An 8,024-nucleotide genomic window follows, 5' to 3' on the forward strand; every position below is an offset into this window, starting at 1 on the left:
CTCCTGGGAAAGTCAAATTATGAATGGACCTTTAAAGCAATGTAAGTAGGTCTTACTTCCCTAACCATGAGCAGTGTATCAGTTATGTCTCCAATGTGATCACCACATTTAGTAGTTGGAAAATAGTTTAACAATTACTCGTTTTTTAATCTATGGGTCAGAAAACAAATGAGAAAGCCAGAGACAAGAATCAAACAAGTTTATGAATTCACCAATAAAACACAGAAGCCTAAGAATAGACACATGTTGAACAACACCCCAAAAAAGAGAACAGTCTATGAGAAGCCCCTACAGGAGACAGCCACAACTTACTTCGCTTTTTCCCTTTGTTGATTCTCACTGGGGTCCTTGGCTATCTAATCTTACCTGAAACACAAACTTGTTCCACAAGCAAACCATTAAGAAACTAACCTTCCAATCCATAGAAAAAAGGAAGAAGGATAAAAAAAAAAGTATCTTTAGATGAAACCAGAGAACCACTTACATCAGACACTGTGAAAGAGAGAAAGGGAACATAGGAATCTGTGTTTGGCATTGACATCAAGCCTCAGACCTGTCAGCTCTACCTAGACCTTTTCATCTGTATGACAACACATCAAATGTTGATAAGAGCATTAGTGGTTTTAAATGAAAGGTAATCCTTCAAACTTACTCTTGCAATCTTACATGCCATCTTACATGCTTCTCTGTAGAAGATATTGTCCTCTTACAGAGACACATTCTTTTTTTTTAAATGTAATATATATATTTAATATATGTAAATATAAAATATAAATATACATCTATGATGGGACATATGTATAGTACATAACAGAATATACATAATCTTATTATAAAGGATATAAGAAACAAACACGAGCGCAATACCAAAGTCCACGTGACCATGTGTGACAGCACAGATGATGCCACAGATGAAAGCTCCTCCCTCCCTCAGCCCGGCTCTCTTCCACCATCTTCAGATAAAATCTGAGCAAAGCCACAGGGTGGGATATGGTTTTGTTCTGTATTTTTGTTTCTTTAGTACCGTACTTCAGTTGTCTTTCTGAATCCTCAGTTGCAGGGCAGCTGGCTGTTTGTCATGAGGTACCGTTGACTCTTCTTCACAGCAGAGTGCTGTCGCTACGTTCTCATGAAGTGTGATTCCGGTGGGCATGCCACCTGTGGCTCCTTCTCATCCCGTGTCTCATAGCATTTCTTAGAAAGCCCCCTGCCTCCGTCTGCCCCTGCCTTGTGCCCTGTTACATTCTGAGCTTTGCATCATCACAGAGACACATTCTTAAGTGATTGAAAAATTAGAAGGTCTTTATTCTTGTAGCAAACATGTAAGCAAATATATATAACATTCAAACAAGCCCACATAGCAACAGTACCCAGTAAGAAATGATTGGATATGTTGCATGCTTTAGCTAAAACTCCTTCCCCGTAACTCTGGTACAGATGTTATCAGCAAGGGCAGCATGCTTGCTTTTCACAGGAGAATTACAAACAGTTTATATTTCAAGGTAACACTGCTTACAAGAATAATATATTTGAGGTGGTTTTGTACAAATTGTCCTCAGGATATAAAGAAGATTTTTAATTGCTAAATATTAATAGATGTTGTCATGCTATATAAACTAGAGTATTACGTCAATAGCAATATAATTCCCTGCTCCGTGGAGTGTATCTTAGAAGAACATAAACCAATAACAAAGAAAGAAGTGCTGTTGCTAGTAGCCCAGCTAAGAATTGCTGTGTTCTGATAGAAAACATGAGAATGTATATCAGGGCATTGTTTTGCACTCAGATGTACTTTGAACAAAATTGGGGATTTTATATACTTAGTAAAACAAGGACACATGTGTAAACCTTGCTTTTTGTGTGGTATTTGAGATTCACAATAAATAGTTGGAATGGACTAAAGTTAAAATAAGATAATAAGAGATTCCAGTAGTTTTCTAAGAGAAGACATTAAAGCCAGGCATTATAGGGTCACCTAATCCAGGAAAGCAGGCAGGGTAACTGTGGACCTTTTTCTCTTCCCATCCACCAATTCCAAACACCCTCTCTCATCTTTAGTTCTTCAATAAACCACCTGCTGCAAGATCCCTACCTCCTCTCCACCCATTTGCTGTGGATCTCACAGATCTTCCCTACCTAACCTCTCTTCCTACACTCATTGCTTTATCACAGTCACCAACTCTAATAGGCATCACACAGGAACTTCTCCAGATAGTTGAGCTAATCCTTATCTCTCCTTCAGCTCCTCAAAAACTAAAGACTCAGTCTTATACTCATCCAGCTCTCTAGCAGACCACCTGTTGCATCCTTCCTTCTCCATTCTCCTTTCAACTTCATTAGATCAGGTGGACCACATAGACATTTTGTTCAAACTTCATTACTCATTGCTTTATCTAAGGCTCCCATTCAAGCAGAAATTCCCAGGGAACCCAGGGACTACTGAAGGCAGCTGAGCTTGTGGGCTAACTGCAGATCTTTATCTAGCCCTCTTTTTCTCGCATTCCATTCTCTCAGTTCATCTCATCCCAACTTTGTAGCAGATCATCTGCTGCATCCACTTTTGACTCTCTGTTCTCATTCCCAAGGGACAAAACAGATCTCGGTTCTTCTTTTCTTTAAATCCCCTCAGTCTGTCCCCAGTCCATCCCCATTCTTAAGTGTTAGCTCCCAAATATCTAGAAATACATTTTGCCTGAAATCCTCAGGTGCCACTTCTTTCAGGCACCCAGAAGAATTTCATACAAGGAAACACACAGCCACTACAGTCTCTTAAGGATCAGAGAGTAAAATAGAAGCCAATGGAAAACTCATCGACAAACACAAGAACAGATATCAGCACCTAGAATCACAGTCTTCTCAAACCCAGATGCCTAACCACCAACATCAAAACACAATGAACAACAATCAGGACAATGGGTCTCCACTAGAGCAAACAATCCTACCACAGCAGGTTCTGAGTATTCCAATATAGCGAAATCACAAGAAAAAAATAATCTTACAATAGGTTTGATGAACATGATAGAAGTCTTTTAGGTGAATTAAATAAAGCTCTTAAAGAAATTTATGAAAATATAAACACACAAAGGAAGTGAATGAAACAGTTCAAGACCAAAAAATAGAAAAAAGACAGTGTAAATAGAGTAAATGGGGGAAAAAGCTAATCTAGACAAAAATGTTCACGAATATTTAGGAACTCAAACAGGAATATCAGAGGCAAGTCTTAACAGCAGAATACAAAAGATGCAATAGAGACTCTGATGCATTGAAGACACAACAGAAGACTTGTATACTTTGGCAAAAAAGGAATTTAAATTTAAAATAAGCCTTGCATAAAACACCCAGAAAATCTAGGATGTTATGTAAAGACCAAATATAAGAACAGTAAGAATAGAGGACGGACGAGAATCCCAGCTTGAAGGGACAGCAAATATTTTCATCAAAATCACAGAAGAAAATTTCCCTAAACCAAAGAAGCAGATCCCTATCAATGTGAAAGAAGCATACATAACATCAAATGACTCGAATAGAGAGGAAATTCCCCTCCATGTATAATAATACAACCTTAAATATACAAAACAGAGAAAGAATATTAAAAGTTGTAATGGAAAAGGATGAAGCAACATTGAAAGGTAAAACTGTTGCAATTACATCTGATTTCAAAATGGAGACAATAAAAGCCAGAATGGCCTGAGGAGTGGTTCTCCAGATGTTAATAGATTAACAGATGGTAGCTTAATCTACTATATCTAGCAAAATTTTCAATTTTCATACATAAACAAAATATGACATTCCATGATAAAGCCAAATATAAACAATACCCATCTATAATTTCAGCCCCACAGAAGATACTAAAAGAAAAAATTCAATGTAAATAGTTTAACCACACCCAAGAAAACTAAAGTAATTAGTAATTGTCAATTAGTCAATTAAAAGGGGAAATATGTGTCCATCTGTGCACACACTCCCATAGACAACAAAATTCAGAATCAAGAAACAGTGGTCATCGATTTATTTCAACAACTGTGGTCTCAATTTCCCAATCAAGACATTAACAGAATGAGTATGAAGAAAGGATTCATCTCTCTGCTGTGTCTTAGAAACACACACCTCAAGGATAGACATTACTTCCATGTAAAAGATGGGAAAGACATTCTAAGTACAGATAAGGAGCAAACTGGTCTAGCCACTTTAGTATCTAAAAAACAGACTTTTAGCAAAACTAAGCAGAAGAAATAAAGAAGACCACTACTTATTCATCAGAGAAAAAAAATCAACCTAGAGGACATTGCAAAATTTGATATATTTGCACCAAACTTAAGGACCCCCACTGTTTGTAAAATAAATACTACTACACCTCAAATCATGTATTTATGATTAAAAAATAAAAAAATTTAAAAAAGCAGAAAGCATACAAAGTAATTAAAACCTAATTACAGAATGAAAAAGGTATCAAGCCAGAAATGGAAGAATTTCCATAAGCAAATACACAACACACACTAACTTATGATATACAATGAAGGTAGTTCTCAGATGCAAGTTTATAGCACTAAGTGTTTACATTAAAAACAAACAAACAAGCAAACAAAACAACTGAGAGATTTCATACTAAGAACTTAACATAACACCTAAAGTAAATAGAACAACAGGAAGTTATATCTTAGAGAAGATGAAATAATCAAAGGTCTGGAATTAATAAAATAGATACAAAGAAACAACAAAACTGATCATTGAAACAAATATCTGGTTCTTTGAATAAAAAATCAATAAGATTCACAAATGCTTATCCAAATTAACTACAAGGCAGAGAGAGAAAATCCAAGTTAATGAAAGTAAAAGTCAAGACAGATAATAAACTGACACAAGAAATACAGATAATAAGGACACACTTAAAAATTGTAAAAGTTAAAACAAATGGATATATTCTTTGATATATACTCCTTGCCAAAGTTAACTCAAGAACAGCTAAGCAATTTTAATAGACCTATAACACCTAGTGAAATAGAAGCATTTATAAAAGTCTCCCAAGAAAAGAAAAATTATTAAAAAAAAACACAAAAAATCCAAAACCAACGACAACAAGCAACAACCAACTGACCAAACAAACAAACAAATGATAAAACCCAGGACCATAAGGTTTTAGCAAAGAATTGTATTATACTTTCAAAGAAGAGTTATAATGCCAGTACTCATCAAATTATTCCACAAAATAGAAACAGAAGACACATTGCCTAATCCATTTTATGAGGCCACAGTTATCCTGATACAAAAACCATATAAAGACACAACAAGAAAAGAATTATAGACCGATTTCTTAAGAACACATCTGCAAAAATTATCAAAAACATATTTGAAGACTAAATACAAAACATATCAAAAAGATACCTCACAAGAGTCAATTAACAGAGAAGCAAGAATAGCTAAGCATACATAAAATGATAAGCATAACCCAACATATCAACATACCCAAAGACAAAAACCACATAGTCGTCTCATGATATGCAGAAAAGGCTTATGACAAAATCCAACAAACTGTCAAGGTAAAAGTTCTAGAGATAGAAGAAAAATATCTTTACATAATGAAGACAGTTTATAGCAAGCCAATAGCTAAAACAAAGTTAAATTTCAATGTAATACTTGAAGCAATAAGACAGATGAAGGAGATCAAGGTAATAAAACTTGAAAGTAAAAAGTCAAAGTACCCTCCCACATATTTTTTGAAGATAAGTGGTCCTAAAATTTTCACCAGGATTTTTCTTTAGCTGATAAACACTTTCAGCAAAGTAGCTGGATACATATTAAATCACAAAAATTAGTACTCCCTCATATATACAAATGACAAGTGAACTGAGAAAGAAATTAGGGAAATAATAACTTTCCCAATAGCCTCAAATAATATAAAATATCATGGGGTGACTCTATTCAACCAAGCAAAAGACTTGTATGTTAGAAAAAAATGTTAAGCCATTGAAGAAAGAAATTGAAGAAGATATCAGTGAAAAGATAGAAAGATCTATCATGTTCATGAACCAGTTTGATTAATATAGTAAAATTGGCCACTTTACCAAAGCAATCTTCAAATTCAACACAGTGCCCATCAAAATTCTAACATAATTTTGCACAGATCTTGAAAAGTGAAAGTTTCCACCTCCATATGGAAAACCATAAGTCTCAGATACCTAAAATAATCCCTAAACCAAAGGTTTCATTTCTTGAAATATCTGCCATCTCTTGTTCACTATCACACTGTTGATAATAGCTGAAATCCAAATACCCATCAGCACATAAATGAAAGCAGGCATAATACTTGTAAACGTAATGTTATTCATTTATTATTATTTTTTAGTAATTGACAGGGTAATTGAACCTGGAGGACACTAGGACTGATCCTATGTGAGAGAAGCAATTTATAAATAAATAAATAGCTTATGCTACTTCTGGGATGTATATGAATAATGTAGTCATAAATTCTGAAGTTAGATAGTTGCCGGGAGCTGTGGCATGGAAATGTAGGCTGTATTCTATGCAAGGAAAACATTAATATGGAAAAATGTTAAATTTTAGTGATTGTTCTATGTCAGTACTATTATGACAATACTATTATGACTTGAAGCTAATAAGATGGTGGATCAAATATTCTTACCTCAGTGAAAAGAATAATGCTAAGCAAATTTTAATATCAGTTTAAGGTAGAGAGTTTTATATCTCCACGTGGTTAGTCTGTATGACACATTAATGTGACCTTACACACTGTCCCTCAAGCAGTTGTCCATTAGCTACTTTTATGTTACATTTTTCCAGCTTAATATTGTGTACTTCAAATTTTTCAAGTAGTCATGCAGCTTCATCTCTGAAAACAAGTGGGATAATTGATACATTGATTCTGAAAAAAAAACCATATAAAACCTGAATGATATTGACACCTGCAACAAGTCTCTAACAGTCTCTTTTGCTATTTGGCAAAAAATTCCCCAATCAGTATTTTGCATTTACTTCAAACTTTTTTCAAAATTCATCCTGGTCTTTGGACCAGCTGTTCTTATTGTGAACTTCAAAAAGTTTCTCTAATCACAAGCCTCCCGTGGCTGTGTTTTTAAGTTCTGAAAACAACCTGGGATAAATTTAGAAATCAAGAACAAAGCACATACGAGGCTCTAGATTTAACAGCTTGTGCCTTTTAATGGCATCTGTCGTCATGTCTTTGAAAAACTATTTCTCACCACAATTCCCTATGGTACAGTTGTGAAATAGTGGCCCTTTTATCTTCTTCATCCAAGCGTTTCAAGTGAGCAAGATCATAGGATGAAACTAGGGATATTATCTTTGATAGAGAATTGGAGTCTTTGTGAATTGAAAAAAAAAAACTCTTAATGTACCTACTATCATGTATGCATGTAAATTAATCAGGACATTTTTTTCTCTCCTTTGAGAATACAAACTCAATAGTACCTGATCAGCACATTAAACATTCTGCTTTCTACAAGTATGAAATACACAGAGCAGAGAAGGGCAAGAGAGGTGGGCAAAAGTTTAAAAAAACATTGAGCAATGTTTTGTTTTAAGACAATGATGACCATGCCTAGCTTTCATATGGATTAGAAATAGCACTTGCACATAACATAAGTTCATTTGGGGGGATCTAAAACTCATAAAATTAGTGAGAAGAAATCTTTGTGGTTTACTTCCCAAACAAAATGGCAGCAAGAATTATTGAGGGAAAGAACTCAATGGATCTTTACCGCTATTCATTATCATCAACTGTTACCAGGATAATTTTTTTGGCTTTGAAGTGATTATTAAATTAGTAAAACAATAATGAAGGTCTGCTTTTAATAGATATTCATAGTTAAACAATGGACCCCTGCTGGAAGCCTTCTTTTCGACTCTCCAAATTTCATGTCTTAATCTACTCCCTTTCTATGACCCAGTAAGTTTTAGGGTTGTTTGAATGAATGTGAAACAGGGTTATTTGCTGGAGCACGTGCAACTTATAAGTGAATGACTATACAATTGAAGAAAATAAAACC

The sequence above is a fragment of the Grammomys surdaster genome, unplaced genomic scaffold (assembly GCF_004785775.1).
Source record: "Grammomys surdaster isolate TR1022 unplaced genomic scaffold, NIH_TR_1.0 134, whole genome shotgun sequence".
Lineage (NCBI taxonomy): Eukaryota > Metazoa > Chordata > Mammalia > Rodentia > Muridae > Grammomys > Grammomys surdaster.